Raw genomic sequence first — 26,709 nt, 5'->3', positions numbered from 1 at the left:
TTTCTAACTGTTGGTTTGAGCTGTGAGCTGAAGTTGAGGATAGAACTTAGAACAGCAGCTCACGAAAAGGAGGACAGAGCAAACAAACTGATTCTTTATGGTATTATGGACCAGAACATACCCCTTCAAAACATATTGAGGAGATCATGTCTAGGCTTACTTTTATTTAAAAGCAAATTTAAGGCCCTGTGTTCCAGATTTGATTCGATTACTTGACGAGTGACATGTCTGGCAAAATTCAACCAGGTTCTTAGCCAGTTCTGGCCAATAAAAATATTTTTGTATTTTAGCTTGAATTTTCCTGCCTCTGAAATGATCGCCTCCTGTAACTCATGTGCCACCTGGAACACCACCTTTCTGTAAACTATTAGTAATACAACGTGATGAACTTTTGCCTATTTTTCATCCACTTGAATGTGTAATGGTCTCCATTTCCTCATCAAGACTTAATTTTTAAGATAGTAACATTCTGGGATACACTTATATTCTTCTTCTGTGTTTGCATTTGATACAATTGCTTTATTTTTTTCCTCTTCCTGGTGCAGTTCAACTCACTTCTCTCAACTAAAAATATCCACTTTGACCTCCACCTGTTCTGTTTTTTTTCTCAATCTTTTCATCAAACGTAGTTTCAGGTAATTGAAATTCGACTTCCTTATTTTTATTCCTTGATTTCTCCTCCTGTTTAAACCTGTGGTTTTGACTTTGTTACTCCACATTCAGGAAAAATCACAGAAAAAACTTCCTTTAACATCTCAGTTGTCTGAGTGACACAGCAGATATTACTCCCACCTGTGATCCAGCTATATCATTCTTGAGGATAAGCTGCATTTTTGAGAACTGAGAATTTCTCTTTCTCCTGCCATCACTACTTCATTTCTCACCAGACTCTCCAATGGAACACCTCTCCAATGGAAATGAAATGCTACTCTTCTCACCATGAATTCCACATGTTACCACTTTTTCTGGTGTATAGTATCTTGGCTTTTCATTAGGACCTTTCTTAAATAGTGGCATGACATTAATCAAATTCCAGTCTTCTGTCACCTTACCTGGGATTATTGATGGTACACATATCTCTGCATGAGGCACACAAATCTCTTTCCTAGCTTTGCACAGAGTTCTAGGGTACACCTGATGAGGTTCTGGGGATTTATCCACCTTTCATCTATTTTAAGACATCCAACACCATCTCCTCTGTATTATGGACATTTTTCAAGATAACATCATCTATTTCACCACATTTTATATCTTCCATAACCTTCTCCACGGTAAACATTGATGCAAATTGCTTATTTAGTATCTTACCCCATCTCCTACAATTCCACACATAGACTGCCTTGCTGATCTTTGAGGGGCCCTATTCTCTCCCTAGTTACCTTTTTGTTCTTAATGTATTTACAGAATCCCTTTGGACTGTCCTTAACTCGATTTGTCAAAGCTATTTCATGTCACCTTTATGCTCTCCTGATTCCCCTCTTAAGTATACTCCTACTGCCTTTATATTCTAAGGATTCAACTGATCTCTGCTGTCTATGTGACATATGTTTCCTTTTTCTTAAGCAAAACTTCAATTTCTCTAGTCATTCAGTATTCCCTGCACATATCAGTCTTGCCTTTCACCCTAACAGGAATATGATGTCTCTGGGGACTCATCACATTTTTGAAGGCTTTACATTTGCCCCCAATCAACTTTTGAAAGTTTTTGCCTAATACCGTCAAAATTGGCTCTCCTCCAATTTAGAACTTCAACTTTTAGATCTGGTCTACCCTTTTCCATTGCTATTTTAAAACTAATAGCATTGTAGCCGCTGGCACCAAAGTGCCTCCCCATTGACACCTCAGTCATCTGCCCTGTCTTATTTCCCAAAAGTAGGTCAGGTTTTGCACCTTCTCTAGTAGGTACATCCACGGACTTGTGCACACTTAACAAATTCCTCTCCATCTCAACCCTTAACACTATGGCAGTCCCAGTCTATGTTTGGAAAGTTAAACTCCCCTATCATAACCATTCTCACGAATCATTGAGATCTCCTTACAAGTTTGTTTCTCAATTTCCCTCTGACTATTAGCGGGTTTATAATACGATCCCAATAAGGTGATCATCCCTTTTCTTATTTCCCAGGTCCACCCAAATAATACCCCTGGTTGTTTCTCTCAGGAACAACCTCCCTAAGAACAGCCGTAATACTAGTCTTTACCAAAAATGCGACTCCCCACCTCTCTTGCCTCCCTTTCTATCCTGCCTGCAGCATTTGTTATCTGGAACATTAAGCTACTAGTCCTGTTCATCCCTGAGCCATGTTTCTGTAATTGCTATGATATCCCAGTCCCATGTTCCTAACCATACCCCGAATTCATCTGCCTTCCCTGTTAGGCTTCTTGCATTAAAATAAATGCAGTTTAATTTATCAGTCTGCCTCATTCTCTGCTTTGTTCCTGCTTGCCCTGACTGTTTTACTTGTTCCTTTTCCCAACTGTACCAGTCTCAGATTGATTTCTTTCCTTGCCACCTTCCTAGTCCCACCTCCCCACCTTGCTAGTTTAAATCCTTCCAAGCAACTCTGGTAAATCTCCCTGCCAGTATATTAGTCCCCTTCCAATTCGGGTGCAATCTGTCCTTTTTAAACAGGTCACTTCTATCTCAGAAGAGATTCCAATGATCCAAAAATGTGAACCCTTCTCCCCTGCATCAGCTTCTCAGCCATGCATTCATCTGCTCTATCCTATTCCTACCTTTACTAGCTCGTAGCATCGGGAGTAATCCAGGTATTACTATCCTCGAGGGCCACCTTTTTAATTTCCTGCCTAACTTTCTATATTTTGCTTTGAGGATCTCATTCTATTCCCTTCCTATTTCATTAGTTCAGTCTGTACAATGACCTCCTGCTGGTCCCTCTCCCCTTTTTGAGAACATTCTGCACTCTCTCAGAGATATCCTTTATCCTGGCACCAGGAGGCAACACACTAGTCTGATTTCTTGCTGCCAGCCGCAGAAACATCTCTGAGCCTCTGACTAGAGAGTCCCCAATCACAGTTGATCACTTGGAACCTGACATACCCGTTGTTACATTAGAGCCTTTCTCGGTACCAGCAACTTGGCTGTTTGTGCTACGTACCCCTGAGAGTCCATCACACCACCCCGCCCCCACATTTTCCAAATCAGCATTCTTGTTTGAGATGGGGATGGTCACAGGAGACTGCTGCACTACCTGCCTCCCTCGTCTACCTTTCCTGGAGGTATCCCATCTACCTGACCTGTCTGTGGTTTTTCTTCCTTCATCATACCCCAGCTCCTGTAAATTCCTTATTGCCTCTAACTGCTGCTCAAACCGATCCTTGTGATCTGACAGGATTTGCAACCAAAGACACGTCCTGCAGACATAATCATCAGGAAAGTGGAAATTCTGCCTTATCTCCCACAACTAACAAGAAGAACATGTCACTCTACTAAAGGCCATCTTTGCTCCTTAACAGTGTACAGAGCCAGAAAATAGCACAGTCCTACTACTGTTTAAAAAAAAAAATTGCTATAGGCTAACTTAGATACTTATGTTTTATATTTTTAAATTTTAATCAGGAGACTGATCGCGATAAAACATTTAATCAAAAAAGAATCCACTGTACTCACTATTGCAAATTTACAGCAAGGTTACACTTAAAAACCATGCACTTATATGCTCCTGTGCTGTGAGATCTCCCACGCAGGTATCTTCAAGGTCAGCTGTGCATTTCCGTGTTTGCAAATTTTTCCTAAATGCACTCCGATGTCCAGAGATACTTGAACTCAAACAGCAAAGGCAATAACTCTGTAGATTCACTGTTGTCGAGAGTATGGTGCTGGAAAAGTACTGCAGGTCAGGCAGCATCCGAGGAGCAGGAGAATCAACGTTTTGGGCAAAAGCCTGATGAAGGGTTTTTGTGGTCTCTGCCTTTGTCTGTCTTCTTCCTTTTTAAAGTGCCATTGTTTTGATCTTTTTTCTCCCAAAGTTCCAAAACAATGCAACAGTTTATAAAACAAGTAATTGCTGCTCCTGGAATTTGAGGAAATCTCCTCCAACACTTAGAATATGTCAAAAAGAGCGCAGTTTTTTTCCCATCCATATTTGAATGAACAATTCAAAGATAGAAACTGCTGGAGAAATTCAGCATGACAGACAGCAGACTTGATGGTTTGAGTCCAGTGACTATTCTTCATTGCATAGTGTTTATATTGATCAGAGATGTGAATCTTATGGACAGTTCCAACCAATCTGCTAAATGGTATTGAAATGTGTGTTTGCAGGAGAGTGGAAAGGATCTGCTGCACAGAAAAAGAACATATAATGAAGAATGCATAAAGAAGTTTGTTGAACATAGTTATAAAAAGTCACTTCCTCTGTGTAAAATAGTTGTCCCTTCGGTCCCTTTTATATCTTTTCCTCTCACCTTAAACCTATGCCGTCTAGTTTTGGACCTTTGCTATTCACCCTTTCCATACCCCTCATTATTTTGTAAGCCTCTGTAAGGTCACCCCTCAGCCTCCAACACTCCAGGGAATATAGCCCCAGCTTATTCAACATGTCTCTATAACTCCAATCCTGGAAACATCCTTGTAAATCTTTTCTGAACTATTTCAAGTTTCACAACATACTTCCTATAACAAGGAGACCAAAATTGCACACAGTATTCCAAAAGTAGCCTACCCAATGTCCTGTACAGCTGCGACTTGACCTCCCAACCCCTATACTCCATACATTGACTAATAAAGGCAAACATATCAAACGCCACCTTCACTTCCTGTCTACCTTCAACTCCTCCACTTTCAATGAGCGATGAATCTGCACTCTAAGGTCTCTTTGTTCAACAACACTCCCCAAGATGTAACCTTTAAGTGTATAAGACCTGCCTTTCCAAAATGCAGCACCTCACATTTATCGAAGTTAAATTCTATCTGCCACTCCTCAGCCCATTGGCCCATCTGATCAAGATCCTGTTGTAATCTGAGGTAACCTTCTTCGCTGTCCACTACACCTCCAATTTTGGTGCCATCTGCAAACTTATTAACCATACATCCAATGTTCACATCCTAGTCGTTTATATAAATGACTAAAAAGCAGTGGACCCAGCGCTGATCCTTGTGAAACACCACTGGTCACAGGCCTCCAGTCTGAAAAATAACCCCCTACCAACACCCTCTGTCTTCTATCTTCGAGGCAGATCTGTGTTAAAATGGCTAGTTCTCCCTTGTATTCTATGAGAGCTAATCTTGCTAACCAGTCTACCATGAGGAACCTTGTCAAACGCCTTACTGAAGTTCATACAAATCGTGTCCACTTCTATGCCCTCATCAATCCTCTTTGTTACTTCTTCAAAAGACTCAGTCAAGTTAGAGAGACATGATTTCCCCCACACAAACCCATGTTGACTATCCCTAATAAGCCCTTGCTTTTCCAAATACGTGTAAACCCTGTCCCTCAGGATTCCCTCCACCAACTTTCCCACCACCGATGTCAGGCTCACTGGTTTATAGTTCCCTGGCTTTTCCTTACCATCTTTCTTAAATAATGGCACCACGTTAGCCACCCTCCAGTCTTGTACTTCACCTGAGACTGTCGGTAGAAATATCTCAGCATGGTGCCCAGCAATCGCTTGCCTAGCTTCCCACAGGGTTCTGGGGGTACATCTGGGGATTTATCCACTTTTGTGTTTTTAAGATGTCCAGCACTACCACCTCTGTAATGTGGGCATTTTTCAAGATGTTGCTATTTATTTCGTCATATTCTCTCTCGTATATGCTTTTCCACAGTAAATACTGATGCAGAATTCCTTCTTAGTACTCCCCCCATCCCCTGAGATTCCACACGTTGGTGGACTTGCTGGTCTTTGAAGGGCCCTATTCTCTCCCTAGTTGCCCTTTTGTCCTTAATGTATTTGTAGAACACCTTTTGGATTCTTCTTAACCCTATTTGACAAAGTTATCTCATGTCCCCATTCTGCCCTTCTGATTTCCCTCTTAAGTATGCTCCTACTACCTTTATAGTCTCCTCAGGATTCACTCAATCTCTGCTGTCTATACCGGACATATGCTCCTTCTCATTCTTGACCAAAACCTCAATTTCACTTGTCATCCAGCATTCCCGACACTTTGTCTAAGGAAACTAAATAATGTTTGCTGTAATTGCAGTCAAGAGTTCCAAAGATTGCATGTTTGACTGGTGCTATGGTCAAAGACGTTTGTGGATTTAGATGAACCAGAAGTGGGAGGGGGGTGATGTGAAAACATTGTAGAACATCATTCCTACTTTTATCTAAGAGAGGGTTATGTTTTGTGGTCCGAATTGAAACAGGAAACCTTAAAGTAATAGTCTCTGGTCTGACATTTTAGGCATATATGAATTAGCAAAGGAATAAACAGAAAAAATGATGTGGCAGGTAGGGGGATTTTTATTTCACAGTCCACTGGTCCCAGTACTGTGGGATGGGAAGTTGTTCTATTATGTCAGCCTGCACGTAATCAGGCTCAGACTGTTCTCTTGGTGGTATGCAACTTTTTGGAAAAAAAAAGCAACTTGCAAAGGTGGTGTTTCCCTGATAGAGGAATGGATGAAGAGGACTTGGTGCATAAAATCCGGAAATTGCAACAGTTTGGGTTAAATCAACAAACAGGAGCAAAAAATATTGGAAGCTGTTTATAATTCCCCCTAATAATTGGAATTGGTAAATTAGAAGCCTAAGAAAGGTAAATGCATGGAAGCAGGAGGCATAGCTGACATATATTATATGATTACTTTGCAGCTGTCTTACCCAGCAAGTTGTTACCCAGACTATGGTGAAAAAGGAGGTTATTCAGTACATTGGAAACATTTAAAATTGATGGCATTATTGGATAGACTATCTTTGGGGCTCCTAGGACTGGCTGAGAATGTGGAGTTGGTGAGGTGCTTGTAGAGGAGTGGAGATTTGCAAATAACCCCCTTATTCAAAAAAAGTATAGAGATTAGCACAGCAGATACAGTTTAACTTGGATTTTGATTCATCTAAAAATTACAAATAATGAATTATTATTTGATCAAATAATAGTGATATGGAAAATAAATAAAATGAAGTCACTTTATGTTTATTGAGAAAAAATCATGTCTGTTACTGGAGTATTTTGGAATGAAAAGGCTGAAGTGTTGTAGGTTGACTTGCTAAAGGTTTTTGATACAGTGTTACACAATCTCTTGAGCAAAGTTGTGGCTCACAGAGTAAAAATTATAGTTGCAACATTGATCCAAAATTGACCTAGTGACAGGAGGCAGTAGTGGTTGATGATATGCTTATGGCTGGAGAAAGGTCTGCAGTGGAATTGATTCAGAGTCCATATGGGACCATTGCTTTCTCTAATTGTAAAAGATTTGACCTGGGTATACATGAATTAATTTCAGTAATTGTCAACAATATGAAAATTCAAAACAAATGTGAAGAGGGTAACACAACACTTCAAAGAACATAGTCAAGTTGGTGCAGTGTGCAGACATTTCGATGGATAATAAAGTTCAAAGCAGACAAGTGATGATATTCAATTTGCTATAAGAGCATGGTTATAAAATAAGCGAAATATAAAATAAAGGGCACAATTCTACTGGATGCCGGTACATCTGAATAGGTCGTTAAAGGTGCTGGGACAGGTTGAGAAAGCAGTTAACGAAACATACATTATTCTAGGCTTTATGAATGGGGTCTAAAGTACAAAGGCAAGGGGGTTATGTCAAATTTGAATTAGCTTAGCATCAGCTGGAGTATTGCATCCGATTCTGAGCACCGCTGTTTAGAAAGGAGGCGAAGGCGTTTGAGAAAACGCAGCAAATATTGATGAGAATGTTTTGAGAGCTGAGGGACTTCAGTTACACATATAGGTTAGAGAAGTTTGGACCACTTCCTTTGGAGAGGAGATTTGATAGTGTGCATAGTGATAAACTGTGCCCATTTGCAAAAGAATCAAGAACAAAAAGATGTAAGTTTTAAAGTATTTGTAAAACAAACAAAAGTGCCATGAGGAAAAAAACTACTTCTCTCACTGAGTGCAGTGCACTGCTGAAATGTGATGGAGCCAGCTGAAGCATTTAAAAGGGTTTATTATGAGACTCTTTTCTGAACTGTGAGGTATTTTAGGAGTTGGAGGTGATTTCCTTGAATTCCAGGAACAGCAATTACTATTTTATATGCTGTTGCATTGTTGTGGAACTTTGGGGAAAAAAAAAGTCAAAACAACAGCAGTTTTAAAAGGGAGAAGAACAAACAAAGGAAGCACATGGTGAGGTCAGTGCAGGAGAGAGAGAGAGAGAGAAAGAAACTGACAGAGCAGTGAACCTGCACTGTTACTGCCTTTTCTGTTTGAATTCATGTATCGCTAGACATCGGAGTGCATCTGGGAAAATGAACAAACAGTGAAATTCACAACTGATCTTGTAGGAATTGTTTGGGTGAAGTTCACAGCGCAGAAGCAGATAAGTGTATTGTTTTTAAGTGAGAGCTACAGAAAGTCTGCAGTAGTGAGTAGAGTGGGTTCTTAATTATATGTTTTTTGAGATATGCCTCTTGATTAAACTTAAAATATAAGCCATAACTATCAATTTAACCTGTGGCAATGTTTTGTAGAGGAATAAGACAGTATTATTTTCGGAGACTGTAGATTGTGAAGGAGCAAAAATGGCCTTGAGTAGAGTGATATGCACTTCTGATCAGATTTGGGAGTTTAAAGAGAGTTTAAGGGTTACTGCAGATTATATCTGCAATAAATGCTGTTGGTTGCGAATTTTATCAGATCAAATGAATCGGTTGGAGAGACAGTTAGAAGCAATGAGGAATTTGCAACAGCAACAGTATGTGACGGATGGCAGTTATAGGAAGGGGGGGGGGAGTCTCAGATACAGACACATAGATGGGGCAACTCCAGGAAAGGTAAGACAGGTAGGCAGCTAGTGCAGGATCCTTCTGTGGCTGTACCCATTTGAAACAAGTATGCTGTTTTGGAAAATGTAGGGGGTGATGGATTCTCAGGGGAACGTAGCACGAACAGCCAAGTTTCTGGTATTGAGACTGGCTCTAATGCAACGAGGGGTACGTCGGGTTCCAAGAGATCAATTGTGTTAGGAGACTCTCCAGTCCAAGGTACAGACAGACGTTTCTGTGGTCTGCAGCGAAAAAGCAGAATGGTGTGTTGCTTCCCTGGTGCCAGGATCAAGGATGTCTCAGACAGAGTGCAGAGTGTTCTCAAGGGGGAGAGGGGCCAGCAAGAGGTCATTGTCCACACTGGAAACAACGACATAGGGGATATAGGAAGGGAAAATGTTGAGATTCTGAAGGAAGATTACAAAAGTTAGGCAGGAATATAAAAAGGAGGTCCTCGATAGTAGTAAAACCTGGATTATTCCCGGTGCTACTAGCTAGTGAGGGCCAGAATAGGAGAATGCATGGCTGAGGAGCTGATGTATGGGAGAAGGATTCACACTTTTGGACATTGGAATTTCTTTTGGAGTAGAAGTGACCTGTACAAGAAAGACCGATTGCACCTAAACTGGAAGGGGACTAATATACTGGCAGGGAAATTTACTAGAACTGCTTGGGAGGATTTAAATTAGTAAGGTGGGTGGGGGGTGGCACCCAGGGAGATGGTGAGGAAAGATATCAATCTGAGACTGGTACAGTTGAGAACAGAAGCAAGTCAAACAGTCAGGGCAGGCAGGGACAAGGTAGGATGAATAAATTAAGCTACATTTATTTCAATGCAAGGGGCCTAACGGGGAAGGCAGATGAACTCAGAGCATGGTTAGGAACATGGGACTGGGATATCATAGCAATTACAGAAACATGGCTCAGGGATGGGCAGGACTGGCAGCTGAATGTTCCAGGATACAAATGCGACAGGAAGGATAGAAAGGGAGGCAAGAGAGGAGGGGGAGTGGCATTTTTGAAAAGGGATAACATTATAGCTGTGCTGAGGGAGGATATTCCCGGAAATATATCCAGGGAAGTTATTTGGGTGGAACTGAGAAATAAGAAAGGGATGATCACCTTATTGGAACTGTATTGTAGACCACCTAATAGTCAGAGGGAAATTGAGAAACAAACTTGTAAGGAAATCTCAGCTATCTGTAAGAATAAATGGGTGGTTATGGTTGGGGATTTTAACTTTCCAAACAAAGACTGGGACTGCGATAATGTTAAGGGTTTAGATGAAGAGGAATTTGTTCAGTGTGTCCAAGAAAATTTTCTGATTCAGTATGTGGATGTATCTACTAGAGAAGGTGCAAAACTTGACCTACTCTTCGAAATTAAGGCATGGGAGGTGACTGAGGTGTCAGTGGGGGAGCACTTTGGGGCCAGCGACCATAATTCCATTAGATTTAAAATAGTGATGGAAAAGGATAGACCAGATCTAAAAGTTGTGTTCGAAATTGGAGAAAGGCCAATTTGAATGGTATTCGACAAGAACTTTCAAAAGCTGATTGGGGTCAGATGTTCGCAGGTAAAGGGATGGCTGGAAAATGGGAAGCTTTCAGAAATGAGATGAGAGCCCAGAGAAAGTATATTCCTATTAGGGTGAAAGGAAAGGTTGGTAGGTATAGGGAATGCTGGATGACTAAAGAAATTGAGGTTTTGGTTAAGAAAAAGAAGGAAGCACATGTAAGGTATAGACAGGATCGATCGAGTGAATCCGTAGAAGAGTATAAAGGCAGTAGGAGTATACTTAAGAGGGAAATCAGGAGGGCAAAAAGGGGACATGAAATAGCTTTGGTAGTGGTGGAGGCTGGTACAGTTACAACATTTAAAAGGCATTAGGATGGTTATATGAATAGGATTGTTGTCCACTTGACATGCTCACTTAGCCTGTCTGTACCTCTTTATAGCTATAGGTATCCTCTTCTCAATTTACACTCTCATCCAACTTGTTATAATCCAAATTGTTCACAGAAGTTATAATTAGCTGAGACTCCAGGGGCGGCACGGTGGCTCAGTGGTTAACACTGCTGCCTCGCAGCGCCAGGGACCGGGTTCAATTCCTGCCTCAGGTGACTGTCTGTGTGGAGTTTGCACATTGTCCCTGTGTCTGTATGGGTTTCCGTTGGGTACTCCAGTTTTCTCCCACAGTCCAAAGATGTGCAGGTCATGTGAATTGGGCAAAGCTAAATTGCCCGTAGTTAGGTGCATTAGTCAGGGATAAATATAGGGAATGGATCGGGGGGGTTGCTCTTCGGAGGGTCGGTGTGGACTTGTTGGGCTGAAGAGCTTGTTTCCACACTGTAGGGAATCTAATCTAATCTAATCTAATCTAATCTAATCTAATCTAATCTAATCTAATCTAACCTAACCTGATCCTTGTGGCATTGATGAGTTACAAGACTAGCAGTTTTGAAAAGCTCCATCTATCCTCATTCTGTGCTTTCCTGTTCTATCCATTCCACTGTCTTTTTAGTTCAATATCTCGGACTTCATGTGCTCTTTTCACGTTATTAGCCATTTTTTGTGGCACCTACCATATGCCTCTTGGAAATTCATGTATATTACATCCATTGGCTTCCCATTATATACCCTACTACTTAACCTCCTTGCAAACACAATTTCTCTTTCATAGAACCGAGTTGACTTTGTCTGTTTATATACTTAGGAGATAACAGTATGAAAAGATGTTCTTTTAATATATTCCAACATTTTCTCAACTACTAGTTTTAGGTTAACTGGCCTGTAAACTTTTGATTGCACACTTTATTTTGATTGGCAGTTGTGTTTATTAACTTGCAATCCTTGGGATTGTTCTAGATCTTGGGGAGATTTAGAAAATTAAAACCAGTGTATCCACCATCTCATAATTATTGAGCACCACAGCAGAGTAAAAGGCCCTTTGGCCCTTGGAGCCTGCACCAGCCAAAATCAAGCACCTATCCATCTGATTTACATTTTCCAGACTTGACCTTGTATACCTTGGCATCAAAAGTCCACATCTAAATGCCAGTTGAAACATTATTACGATTTCTGCCTCTACAGCCCTTACATGGAATGAAACTTTTTCACCCACGCATCTCCTCTAAAACTTTTGCCCCTTCCTTTCAATCTGTACCCTGTGGTCATTGATCCCTCGATCAAGGAGAACATTCCATTCTTGTTTATTTTGTCAGTGCTCATGTAATTTTATAGACCTCACACTCCTCTGCTCCAAGGGAAAAAAACAAGTCTGTCCACTCTCTCTTCATAACTATAATTCTCCAGCCCAGGCAACCTCCTAGTAAATCTGCAGTGCTGTCCCATTGCTTCCAATAATGTGGGTTCCAGAACTCTGCATACAGTGGTGTGCAATCTGTTTTAAAATCTTAGGGCGGGGTGGGAACCTGCGGCCTTTTAGGATACCAGTTGTGGGCTTCCACCTAACTGTCTGCAAATACAAAATCCGACTTTTTTAAATTTGTGTACCATTTCAAAATTTTTTACTGGTAATCCAGTCATGTCAAAAACAAAGAGAAGAACATTAAAGGAAGCGAGCACAGTATTCAATGAAAAATGGGAATTGCAATATTACATAGTTGCTGTGAAAGATAAAATGACGTCTTTGCTCTGAAGAAATATAATGCATGTCAGCATTATGCAACTCCTAAGAAGCACAAAAATGCTCAATTGGAAGGAGAACCCCGAATGTCTGCACTTGAGAAAGTGAAAGATCAAAAGCAGCAGCAGGTATTTAACAATATCTGGACAAGGGACAGATATCACTGAAGCAACTTATAAAGTAGCATGTATACTTTGAAGAAGAGGTAAACCATTTAGCAATGTGGAAATCATAAAATAATGCATTGTTGAAGTTTTAGGATGTTTAGATTCAGATAATATTAATAAGTACAAACAATTTCTTCTTTCAAGAAGGACCAAAACTGATCAGCAACATGAATTAGCCCTCAATGTAGCAGCACAACTTCGTACAATGTGCCAAAGTGAAGATATTTATTATTCGATTGCCTTGGATGAATCCACTGACATTACTGACTCAGTGCAGGAGTTATTTTTGAATTGTGTGATAACTGCGGATTTTCATTGTCATGAGGAGTTACTGGCTTTGCGCATCCTTATGGCATATGGAATTAACAACTTCGCTATCTTCAAAGAAAAATGTCATGAAGCCAAATTGAATTTGTATAATTTAGTAAGTGGACGCATAGATGGTGCACCTTCCATAAGAAGGAAACATGAAGGATTTGTTGCATTACTACGAATGAATTGCCAGATCCCAGATACTTTGATTTCTTTTCATTTTCTTTTGCATTGACAGAATCTTTGTGCCTAATCTTGTTTTAAGTGACACATTAAAGAAAATTATAGGTATTGTACACTCCATTCGAGCAATTGCATCATACCATCAGCTTGATGGTGAAACACTCAGTGTGGAGTTGCCATATCATTCTGAAGTGTCCGATTGTCATAAGGACGAATACTTGTAAAACTTTGCAAAAACGAATCACAAGACTTTTTGAGGAACTGAATGAAATGTGTGAATCGTCAAAAGAAAATTTCTGTAGAAATGCATTTTAGGGTGATATAATGTCAAGCAAAATGATCTGAATTTGTTTTGCAAGGTAAAGTAAATCCATGTACGATACATGGCCAAAAATCCAGGCATTTCAGAAAAAGCTGACCTTTTTCAAAACTCTTCCTACCCAAACAGAACTTTCATCTGAATTTTCCTGAACTGGTGAAGGTAATTAATGAACAGGGTACAAGGAAATCACTAAGTGAAAGAATACACAGCTGTTCTTGACTTCATTGATTGAAAGGTTCATAATGAAAGGTTGGCAGATTTTGAGAAACGTGATCTCAGACTGAAACTAGCTTTCGACCGCACCTGGTTGATGCCTCCAAAGTACCTGAGGACTTACAGATGGAATTGATTGAGCTCTTGGAAGATAATATTCTGAAGTCTGTATTCGTATTAACATGCTCAGCGAATGCTGTTTTGTTTTGGCACAACCTACTATTGTGCATCAATATTTTCATATGTGACACAAATTAAAATATGCTGAAATCTCAGAGATGGATATTCACCTGGAGGACCCCAATCAAACGATGTTTGAACCAAATATTTGATTCTGATCACTCAATAAACAGTCGGAAAAAAGTCAGTTAATGGTTTATTGTCTAAGTTTTTTGCATATTATTAGTTCTATTGTTAACTTTGTCAAACAAATAAATGTCATTGAATTTTTATTTTGTTTAAAGTCCTGTGCTATAATAGCAGGCTTTAATTAAAATTAGTAAATGTGATGACACAAATATGATATTTTGTTGTATATGTTAAATTCTCAGCATGCAGCCTAATAGGATCTTGGCTAAATAAAATGTAGCCTTCCAATATAAAAAAGGTTCCCCACCCCTGTGTTAAGGTCTAGTCCAAGGGATTTGTCAGTTTTGCTCCTTGTGTTTTTGCTATTTATTTTCACTACTGGTCTATTTAACCTATTCTGTCCTGGGGTGGGGGAGCCCAAAACTAGAAGGCATAAGTTTAAGGTGAGAGGGGAAAGATTTAAAAGGGATCTTGGGCAACTTTTTCACGCAGAGGGTGGTGCATAAATGGAACATGCTGTCAGAGGAATTGATGGAGGCAGCTTCAATTACAACATTTAAAAGGCATCTGGATGGGTATATGAATAGGAAGAATTGAGAGGGATATGTGCCAAATGCTGGGACTAGATTTATTTGGAATATTTGGATCAAAGATGTCTGTTTCTGTGCTATAATATCGCTGACTCATAATTACATTGCCTTCATTACAGACTTTTACTATTTATTACTTAAAATTCAGTCAAACAGTGAAGTCAACTGTAAGAGTTTCTTATGATCTTAAGACTGTAGATCTATTATCTAAGCCCATCAGCATTTTCCGTCCCTTGCTGTTCATAAACTTATCACATGTCGATTCTGTATCCTGATCTTCTGAACAAGCATCCTTTCTTGCTGTTGACCTTGTGACATCCTTTTAATGTCAGGATTGATACTGTATTTTGACTCTGCCTTTCTTTTGATAGGTTGTGTACCTTGCAGTATTTATTTTCGACTTTGCTCATCTTGTAGCCATGTCTCTAATATTAATTAAATCTAAATCATTTATTATGATTGCTTCACGCATTTGGGGAAAGAGCCATTAATTTTTTTACTACTGTTCTTTGCATGGATGTTATTAGCTGACATAATATTATGTTTCATTTTGCGTGTATTTACCCAAGTTGCTAAGTACTCTAATGCCTTGATTTTTCAGTTTAGATTTCTAATCTCCTCCCATCACTTTTTTTTATGGTGTAAGTGTATAATAGTTATTTCCGTAATACTTTATTTGTACAGATCAGTCGCCACCAAAAAGGTTGCATTCCTGTGAAATTGTGGTGTGATGAAAATGGAAGCCTGAAAACACTACCTTTAAGACGCTGGATCTCCACTTTCTGCTGTAGTTACTGATGGCTGCATGTCTTTGATCAGGTTGTCTTCAATCTTGTATTGAAGGTAGGTGTCAGACCAAATGAAAAATGTGGCCAATTTTCGTTGCATATGGGTTCTAACAGAAAAAGAAAGTAGAAACTGTTTCACCAAGCATCGTGGTCAGGTCCGCAGGGACCGACCGGACCTCGCAATCACTGCCCATTTCAATTCCCCCAACCGACTTGTAATTAAGAAAAACTGGAAAAAACTTCAAGTGAACAAAATATTACTAATTTGTAGTACAAATAACTTTGCCTAGAAAATGTTTGAAGATTCAGTTCTTTTTTCATAAATTCACAGTCATACAGCATGGTAACAGATTCTTCGTAGTATAAAATATTTGGCCTTGTTAAGTGACATTTAAGATTTGATCATAAATTAGATTTTTTTTAGATTACTTGAATAATAGAGAAGGCTTACAGAACATACATGAAGAGGACAGTGCATGTCTTCATCGTTTTTAATACTAGCACAACATTATTGCTGGTCTTTCTTGGGTTTTTGCTTCCTGCTTGCTGCCGCTGTGAACTAAAGAGAAATTACTTTATTAAGAGTTTTCGTCTCACCTGAGAAGGCTTCAGGCCAGTCTATATTCAATCACCTGCTCTAAAATCATCTTGTTCAAAAAATGCTTATCACGTGACAACTGGGACAATGTCCATGTTCTAAAATGATCAATCTTCTAAATAAAGCAATCTTTGACTTTTTTAAAAAAAGTTCTCCTAATTTCCATATGATAATGGATCCTTTTAACACCAAAGTCCATGTACAATCTTCCCATTTTGGCCTCTGCAGCATGTACTGAGCTTAGTTGAAATGTGCCTTTTAATCTTGAAGATTTATTGTTTAAAAACTGTTGGCAAATTCCATTTCAAAACATAACATAGGCAAATTAAACATTTCAACTGGAAAACCTTGGGGAAGAAAATGTAAGTTATTGAATAGTTTAATTAACAAAAGTTTTGATATTAATGTATGTTAAAGAAAGGATTGAAGAAAGAAATGTTCAATATATTTCCATATTTCTTTAAAATGAAATATTGTTGTGAATGTTTCTTGCTTTTGTATTGTGATGTTCCCTGATTGCTTTGCATTGTCAAACCAGAGGTTTTGTATCAGTCTTGTTTTAAACTTCCTGAGTTAAATAAGTGCTTCTTGGTTCAGTAATGTTTGACCGTTTATTTATCCATTTAAATCAATGAGAAAGCAACAATTTGTAATCCTTCAAGATCTGGAAGTTTGATTTACTTAGATGAGTCTGTTTTGTGTGAAAAATTCCCAAAGGAAACTTTCTTTATGTTGATTATTTGCTGATCACTTATGACTGTTGCATCAAGCAACACTCTCTGCAAGCAAGCTCTGTTTGGCATTGCCCTGATGGGACCAGTAACTGGTTGGAAATTGATTTCTTGGAAATTAGCCAACCTTTTTTTAATCTACTGTAAGTGATAGAGTTTGAATTGAAATAATTATAATGCATCTTGGCTCTTTAGCATACTCATGCTTTCCCAGGTCATTTGTTAAGATTTTATATGTTGGGTAAGAGCACTCCACAAGTACCCAACATCAAAAATAACATTGAAAAATAGCTGGGAGCAGGAGTAGGTCATTTGGCCCTTTGAGCCTGCTCAGTCCATGAGTGTGATCACTGATGATCCTCTATCTCAAAGCCATATTCTCACTTTCTCTCCATGCAGCTTGATGCCTTTTAAAATGGAAAAAAAGAATTTGAGTATATTAAATGGCTTGGCCTCTGCAGCCTTCTGAGGTACAGAATTCCACAGATTCATGATCTGTTTTAACTGAAGAAACTTTTCAGTTCTAAATGCTCTACCCCTTATCCTGAGACTCTTGCTCTGATTTAGACTCCCTATCCAGGGAAATCATCTTCCCTACTTCTTGATTTGTCCATCCCTGTTAGAATTTTATGTTTGAATCAGATATTCTCATCCTTACAAACTTTATTGAACACAGACCCATTCAAATCAATTTATCCTTAAATGACAGTCCTTTAATTCCTGGTAGTAGCTTAATGAACCTCTGCTGCACCTTCTTTATTTGTTGCATTTTGTTCCCTCATCCAGGTCATTATTTAAATCATGAATATCTGAGGTCCAAGCACTGGTCCTTGCAAAACTCCACAAGTCATTGTCACTTGGAAAAAGGTCCTTTTATTCCCACTGTGTTTCCTATATGTCAAAATCAATTTTTGATCCATTCCATTATATTAATGTAGTTGATGTGCTTTAACTTGCCCCACTAACTACTTACGAAGGCTGGAGGGACAGTAGTTAGCACTGCTGCCTCACAGTCCCAGGGACCTGGGTTCAATTCTAGCCTTGGGTGACCTTTTGAGTGGAGGTTGCATACTCTCTCCATGCCTACCTATGTTTCTGCTGGTTCTCCAGTTTCCCCCAAAGTTCAAAGATATGCAGATTAGGTGGGTTGGCCATACCAATTTGTCCCATAGTGCCAAAGGATTTGCAGACTAGGTGGGGTTATGGGGATAGAGTTGGGAGGAGGGGGGCGGCTGGATCTGGGTTGGATGCTCTTCAGAGTTGATGCAGACATGATGTGCTGAATGGCCTTTATCTGCAGTGTAGAGATTCTGCGATCTTATCAAAAGCTTACTGAAAATCCAAGTAGTCCACATCTCCTGGTTCTCCCTTATTTATTTTACTACTTACATTCTCAAAAAAAACCTTCAATAGCTTGTAAATGTGATTTGACTTTATAAATGCATATACTGGCTTTATCCAGTCTCACTCATAATAAAGGACTGAGTCTTGAATTTTGACAAAGCATCAATTTCGTTGAGTTCCATGGCATGTATCTCTCAGTGATACCAAGTGAATATTCTTGTGCTATCTTACCAAACTTCCCTCACTAACTACCTACTATACTTTTTGACTATGTTTTCTTAATAACATTTGTCAAAATACATTTTAAAAAATGTTTGACTTTTAAATTACAGAAGGTGCAAAAAAAACTTCTCACCATGCTGCAGGTTCTGTGTTAGGCGCCTCAATACAACTGTAACAGTCTTGATATTTACTGTACACAATCCATGTCATTGCAAGCCACTTCTCAGCAATTCGTCTCAAATTGAAAAATCCAAAGTGCAATAGAAATAAACTTAATCATGAACTATGTTCCACTCTCGAGGTGCTTCAGTATAATTTGATGTTCACAATGCACATTTTCTGTTTGTTATTTTTCAAAACGTTGAATACTAAATTAGAACTTCCCTTTACATAGGTGTTCTCAAAAGTTGCCCTTGTGAGTGCAAGAAGAAACTCTTTGACAAAATTTGAATTTTCAGCAATGTTCAATAAATGGCCATTCCATATCACTTCTATGAACCTTAACATCTGCATACTGGGCCCTTTAGGAGAGTTCTTTTCATTTGCCTGAAGCTCCCATATGCAGGATTTCAGCTCTGATATTATGTTAAAGCAGTTGATTAACCAGTTCGTAGTACAGTCATTACGATCGATACTCCATTCATGGTTACATCAACTCGCTGTTAATGTTTCACCCACATTTCCTTCAGTATACCATTCATGCATAATCAGTCGCTATACTGTGCATTACAGTTAACAAAGTTAGCATGCAACACCTTTGCTAAGCTGAAGACCATGATTGCTAAAGAACAATGAGGTATGCAGACAGAATAAACATTTTTACTTGTATTCTTCCTGTCTCTAACTGTCAGATTGTACATGTTTGCGGACATGGACTGAATCTCTTCTTGCTTACATTCATTCTTCCTGAATTGTTCCAATGGCCTACTCTTCTTTAATCAACCTGTTCAGAGATGTTACTGCACCCCTCTAGAGAAAGTGGGACTTAAGCCCAGAAATAGGGACGATATCTCTGCACCACAGAGCCTCCCCAATTTTTGTTTTCAAAAAATTTAGCTTCATGCAATATGTTATCATTAATGGTTAAGTTAATCAAGGTAAACAATCATTCACGTTAGTAGTTAAATGGCACAGTTGTAAAATTCACAGTGCAAGATAAAATGTATAAAACCCTATTTCTTGCATGTGGCTTATGCAGCTTTGGGGGCAGATGTTGTATTACCACTTGTTCTGCAGCTAGGGCAGGACATGCTTTGCACAGAATGCTCCTCAGCTGTGCACAAGAGGATATAGACATCAATTCTAGGGTGGGAGCCTATTTGGGACATAGTACAGTATGGAGCTACACCAGTTTATATATGCTTACTTCCTTTCGAACTGGAGTGGAGAAGTCATGCTTCGTGATCCCTGTGGCCAAAAATGAAGTTGTCCAATTTCTTGTGCAATTTAATTTGTCTGTCAAGTAGACATAATGCAGTCATTAATGTATTTTCAGTAGAATATCTGTATATAAAACAACTTGGAACATATTGTGTCATCTTTGTGGCTTCTCCCAATATACTAAATTAGTTTTATTGCCATGTACTCACATGAGTACAGTGAAAAATTTGCAAATCGCCACTTATGATGTCACTTAGAAATCTAGGTACAGGTGCTTGACTACAAATTCTTTTGTTTTTATATTTTCATTGTAAATTCTTTTTGTCAACGCTTGTAGTGAAGCTGGTGCAACTGCGCACTGTTATATATTCCTCCAAGCATTTTGCTGTCACTGTCTGAACTGGGGTGGTGGCATGCCTTTAACTGTAAAATTACTTGTTCACCTAGGCAATTTCTATTATCAATATGGTCATAGTAATTTCCTGGGCACTCCTGTGAATGATGAATCAGTCAACGATGAAATCCGCAAATGCAGAGCTTGTTAAAATGATTTAAAATGTTGTGGAAACGTGTCATTTGGTTGTAGATGTTAATTATTGTAGTTGCCTTTTTTTTGGTGTGGATAAGCAAATTTGTGATTTTATGGATACAGAGGATTTACTATAGTTGTTTACAATGGAGAAAGTAGCAGTATAGTAGTGAGCTTGCAAAAATATTAGGTTACTATATCATAATCAACAGTAAATAGTGTTAGAAACCTCATCAATTTTTCATTTTAAAAATTTTATTCCTTTATCAATTTTCTTGGTTTGGAGCTATGAACTGGGAACTGTGAGCTGAAGATGGCTTCTGGACTGTGGATAACGGCTTATGTTAAAAGGAAAACAGACCACACAAGCCTTTGTTCATTCATGAGGTCAACCCTGTAAGTTAATTGTAGGTTCCTAATCAAAAGGTTCCATGGATGCTCTACTCTGTTGGAAATACAGAGGTAGAAAGGCTGTTTTGGTTCAGCTGACTGTCTCTTGTGTCATCATAATTGACAGTGTTCCCAAAATTAAATCCAAATGTTTATTTGGAAAAATTTGCAATTGCTGAAGTTAACACTGATTCAAAACTCCGTAAAGCTTTCAATTCCATATTTAATAAAACTGTGGATTTCCCCTTCCAAAAAGGATATTTTATTATATTTCATTTGGTGCCATGGAGATAGTTGAATTTGAAATTACTGTCTGGTGCTGGTCTCAGCAACAAGACAGCCTTGGTGGATGGAAATTTCAAATTGCACATTGTTAATATAATTAATGTTTTTAATTTCTGACCCCAAGACATTTTCACAATCAATTAATGTGCGTTTTTGTGCTCTAACATTTCCTGTCTTTTCTGCTCATTGGTACATTGGAGGTAATATGGGCTCTTTGATTTGAATCATCCCCGATATAACATAGCCAGAAGAGATTCCTAATAGGTTTTGGCTGCAAAGGAGGTAGTAAGAGAATATCTGAATATTGCCTGCATTCATGGTTTACTATGATTTGTTGTAATTATTAAACCTGGATACATTGGTGATGAATAATGGCATAAGATAAGGCTAATGGTGGGCAGTTTGCTTCTGGAAATTGGTCTGGCTGTGAACAACCTGCTAGGGGAAGATGAAACCAAAACTATAATATCAGTGTCTTGAAATACTTGTTAGAAATGTGATTTTGCCTTGATTCAGTAAAGAACCTACAATTCAACCTTTCTTTTTTGACTTCTCCCCTGCCTACAATATAGCCATCTTCCATTTTTTCCTTTTTGGTTACTTTACCTCTCAATTCCTGTCCTATTTTCAGAGTCCTCTGCCTGATCTTCTCATCTTGCATCGCTTCTCAATCTTGATGTTCCCAAGCCTCAACAACTACATCCTTTTATTCTTCACCACCATCTATTCATCTTCGTCTTTCCTATTCCATTTCTTTTTATGTCTACCCTGAGAATAAATCATGCCACTTACAACTGCAGTTTCAGATTGCCTAATGATTCTGTATTTTCTCACCCTCATGGCTACGTAGGATTAGCCCCAGTAAAAGCTTAAGCTTTACCTCTAGTGTTGTCCTTACTTTCATACCCTTAAAGTCAAGAGTGTGTGTTAAGTATGGAGTTCATTTAGCCATTGTTAGCTAGATTGGGCTGGACCAGATGAAGCACAATTGTATTTTGTATCCTCTGGAAAAATCACGCACCGCTCTGCTCTGGGAATCCCAGAGAGCAAAGATCCTGTCCTGTGCTGGTTCTGCAAGTTTAAGCTGCTTTTATTCACTAACGCAGTCTCCTTTTTTAATTTCTTTCCCTTCCCCTATCCAACTCCAGCCCAAATAGTACAAGTCATGAAGGTCAAGCTGATGTATTCAGCTGTTTTTGCTATTTTCCCTCCTCCTTCTCATTTGGCAACCGACAATTCCAACTGACCTCTGGCCCCAAACCTGCATCTTTTTCTTATTCAGAAGTCTTGTGCTTCCATTATTGTCCTTCTCTCCCTTATTTACACATTGACCCTCAGTGACATAATTGCTTGGGTAACATGTGTAAACTGATGGCACCCAGCTCTGCCCTTACATAACCATCTCACTTAACCCTCCAGTACCACTTGTCAAACTGCCTTTGTGATACAGATTCCTCTGCAAATCATCCATCTTTTCTCCATCCCCTGTCCCAGAAGTGAAAATCTTAACTACATTTGCCCCATCTCTCCCTTTTAAGTATTTTCTAATTTCCAATTAGATCACTTCTCATTCTCTCCTACATTCTTCAACAAGTCCAGTGAACTTTCATTGCCTCAATGGCAATAACGTCATCTTAATGGTACAGGAACCACAGCTGCACATAGTACTCCAGCTTTGTGGTTCCTTATTCATCCCTTTGAAATACTCAAAGTTAGAGGTTACAAAAAACTTCTGATAGGTTTCCTGCATTCAGTTATTTTTGAAAGGATGTGGGCATCCCTCTTGAAGCCAATATTTGCCCAACCCTAATGGCTTTTGTATCCAGTAGTTTGTTGGGTCATTTCAGTGGTCAATTAAGAGAGTGACATTACTATGGATCTGGAATTTCATGTAGGTCAGATCCATAAGGACAATCTCCTTCCTTCCCTGAAGGGAATTGGTGAAGCACATAGATTTTGATGATAATACGTTTTGTGATCACTATTACTGCAACCAGTTCTCAATTTCTTTTTTTTTAATAGATAAATCCCTGGGACCAGATCAGGTGTACCCTATCTGAACTCTATGGGAATCTAAGGAAATGATTGTTTTGTCCCTTTGCAGAGATATTTGTGTCATTGATAGTAACAGATGGGGTGCCAGAAGACTGGAGGTTGGCTAACATGGTGCCACTATTTAAGAAAGATGGTAAGGAAAAACTGTGGACCGGTGAGCCTGACATGGGTGCTGGGCAAGTTATTGGAGGGAATCCTGAGTGACAGGATTTCCATGTATTTGGAAAGGCAAGGACTGATTAGGGATAGAAAATATGGCGATGTATGTAGGAAATTGTCTTTCACTATTTTAATTGAGTTTTTTGAAGAAATAATGAAGAGGATTGATGAGGATAGAACAATAGGCGTGATCTATATGGACTTAAGTAAGACATTCGACAGCGTTCCTCCATGGTTACTGGTTAGCAAGGTGAGATCACATGGAATACAAGGGAGGGACAGCCATTTGGATACAGAACTGGCTGGAAGGTAGAAGACGGTGGTGGCAGAGGATTGCTTTACAGACTGGAGGCCTGTGACCAGTGGTGTACCACAAGGATTGATGCTGGGTACACTGCTGTTTGTTATTCATATAAATGATGTGAATGTGAACATAGGAGGTATACTTACTAAATTTACAGGTGAAACCAAAATTGAAGGTGTAGTTGACAGTGAAGAAGGTTACCTCCAGAGTACAGTGGGATCTTGATCAGATGGGCCAGTGGGCCGAGGAGTGGCAGATGGAACTTCATTTAGATAAATGTGAGGTGCTGCATCTTGGAAAGACAAATCAGGGTGAGACTTATACACTTAATGGTAAGGTCTTGGGAAGTGTAGCTGAACAAGGTGACCTTGGAGTGCAAGTTCATAGTTCCATGAAAGTGGAGTTGCAGGTAGTTAGGATAGTGAAGAAGGTGTTTGGTATGCTTTCCTTTATTGGTCAGAGCATTGAGTACAGGAGTTGGGAGGTCACGTTGCAGCTGTACAGGACATTGGTTAGGCCACTTTTGGAATATTGCGTGCAATTCTGGTCTCTCTACTATAGGAAGGATGTTGTGAAACTTAAAAGGGTTCAGAGAAGAATTTACAAGGATGTTGCCAGGGTTGGAGGGTTTGATCTACAAAGAGGGGCTGAATAGACGGGGGCTATTTTCCCTGGGATGTCAGAGGCTGAGAGGTGACCTTATAGAGGTTTATGAAATTGAGGGTGGCATAGATATAGGGTAAGCAGATAAGAGTTTTTCCCTGGAGTGGGGGAGTCCAGAAGTAGAGGGCATAATTTTAAGGTGAGAGGGGAAAGATTTAAAAGCAACCTAAGGGGCAAATTTTTCATGCAGATGGTAGTTCATATATAGAATGAACTGCCAGATGAAGTGGTGGAGGCTGACTTTTAAATTTATAACATTTAAAAGGCATCTGGATGTGTATAGGAAGGGTTTAGAGGGATACATGCCCAATGCTGGCAAATGGGACTCGATTTATTTAAGATATCTGATCACCATAGGCAAGTTGTACTGAGGGGTTTGTTTTTGTGACTCCATGACTCTTGTTGAATGTTGTTTTCACCAATTATGGTGGGATTTGAACCCACGTCCCAGAGCTTTAGTCTCTGCCTTGAATTAGTACTCCAGTGGTGTCTCCTCTTTCAAATATGGTTAATATGTAAGCTGTCATGCATACTTATTAGAAAATGCATGTATACGAGTCATCTGGCTTTACTTTTGTGACATTTCATATGATGAAATGGAACAGTGCAAACCCAGGAGAGCTCTACAGGACTCCCTTCTGCATGTCACTTGTTGGGAGGGATCGTGAGGTACAGTAAATAAGTTCTCACGAATGTTTCAGATATTTAAGAGAAGTTTGTGTTTAAATGCCAGCATGTGGACATTGCTGGCAAGGCCAGTTTCTTTTTGTCTGCTCCCAGTTGTCATAGAGAACTTGGAGTCACCTTCTTGAATTATTGTTCAGGTGTGTTGTTTGTACAAACATAAAATTACTTAGTTATTGAGATTGTGAGGAAGTTCTCCCATTGTAGAAAATTCTTTACCAACAGAAAAGTGAAATTAATGTGTACTATGTAATCATTCTGCAATTCAGTATGCTTCATTAAGAATGGAATTGATTATCTCAACAACTGAAATAGATATTGAGGTACAATTTATGATGCAGATATAAAAATGGTAGTCCGCATGGATCAAGATTGCAGAAGATATTGTACATAGCAGTCATTCCAAACATAAATGTCCTGGGAGTCACCAAAAATGGCCATCTGGATAATCTGCTTCATTGTATGGTAGATTGGTTACAGTACCAACAAGAGCCATGCAGCTGTTCATGTCCATGCTGGCCCTCTGCGAGACCAATGCATTTAGAACTACTGCCCTATCTTTTCCCCAAAGCTCTACACCTTTTTTCCCTTTCAACAAACATCCAGTTCTGTTTTAAATGCTTCCATTGAACAGGTCGTAGAGTCATAGAGATGTACAGCATGGAAACAGACCCTTCGGTCCAACCTGTCCATGCCGACCAGATATCCCAACCCAATCTAGTCACACCTGCCAGCACCCGGCCCATATCACTCCAAACCCTTCCTATTCATATACCCATCCAAATGCCTCTTAAATTTTGCAATTGTACCAGCCTCCACCACATCCTCTGGCAGCTCATTCCATACACGTACCACTCTCTGCGTGAAAAAGTTACCCCTTAGGTCTCTTTTGTATGTTTCCCCTCTCACCCTAAACCTATGCCATCTAGTTCTGGACTCCCTGACCCCCGGGAAAAGACTTTGTCAATTTATCCTATCCATGCCCCTCATAATTTTGTAAACCTCTATAAGGACACCCCTCAGCCTCCGACGCTCCAGGGAAAACAGCCTCTCCCTGTAGCTCAGATCCTCCAACCCTGGCAACATCCTTGTAAATCTTTTCTGAACTCTTTCAAGTTTCACAACATCTTTCTGATAGGAAGGAGACCAGAATAGCACACAATATTCCAACAGTGGCCTAACCAATGTCCTGTACAGCCGCAACATGACCTCCCAACTCCTGTACTCAATACTCTGACCAATAAAGGGAAGCATACCAAATGCCTTCTTCACTATCCTATCTACCTGCAACTCCACTTTTAAGGAGCTATGGACCTGCACAAGATGGAGGACGGGAAAAATTTCTTGCTGTAAGAGCTGCTCCTATTTTTTTTTTTGAGGTATTTTAGGTGTTGGAGGTGATTTCCTCGAATTCCAGGAGCAGCAAGTACTGTTTTATATGCTGTTGCATTGTTTTGGAACTTTGGAAAAAAAAGTCAAAACAACAGCAGTTTAAAAGGGAGAAGAGGACTTTGCATGGTCGACAAGGGCTGCTTGTGTTTTTGCCGTTGTCTTTTCTGGTTCCAAGGTTGTTGCCAGATGGTCCATCCGGTTTCATTTCTTTGTTGTGACTTTCTAGCGATTGATACAATTGAGAGGTTTGCTAGGCCATTTCAGAGGGTAGTTAAGCGTCAACCAGATTGCTATGGCACTGGAGTCACATGTAGGCCAGACCAGGTAAGGATAGCGGATTTCCTTCCCTAAAGGACATCAGTGAACCAGATGGGTTTTTCTGACAATAGACAATGGTTTCATGGTCATCAGTCGACTCTTAATTCCAGAATTTTTTATTGAATTCAAAGGATTCTGGGTAATCCAAGATGGAGGACAGGAAACATTTCTGGCTGTAACAGCTGCTACTTTTTTGAGGTATTTCA

General features: G+C 39.4%; 1 protein-coding gene across 7 annotated transcripts in view; it reads left to right on the top strand.

Annotated features, from left to right (window-relative positions):
• The window catches only part of spina (spindlin a), an 83,024-nt gene that overhangs the window by 21,595 nt on the left and 34,720 nt on the right, over positions 1-26,709 (top strand). For all 7 annotated transcript variants that reach the window (XM_043713744.2, XM_087997263.1, XM_043713727.2 and 4 more), the window contains one exon: positions 15,346-15,504. The gene's annotated coding sequence lies outside the window, so the exon portion shown is untranslated. The remainder of the gene's footprint in view (positions 1-15,345; positions 15,505-26,709) is intronic.

This window comes from Chiloscyllium plagiosum, unplaced genomic scaffold, assembly GCF_037043375.1.
Source record: "Chiloscyllium plagiosum isolate Xiang-an unplaced genomic scaffold, Cpla_swu_hap1 HiC_scaffold_2, whole genome shotgun sequence".
NCBI classification, from domain to species: Eukaryota; Metazoa; Chordata; class Chondrichthyes; order Orectolobiformes; family Hemiscylliidae; genus Chiloscyllium; species Chiloscyllium plagiosum.
Note: the sequence above shows the minus strand (reverse complement) of the source record. Positions and strands in the feature narration are given on the sequence as shown.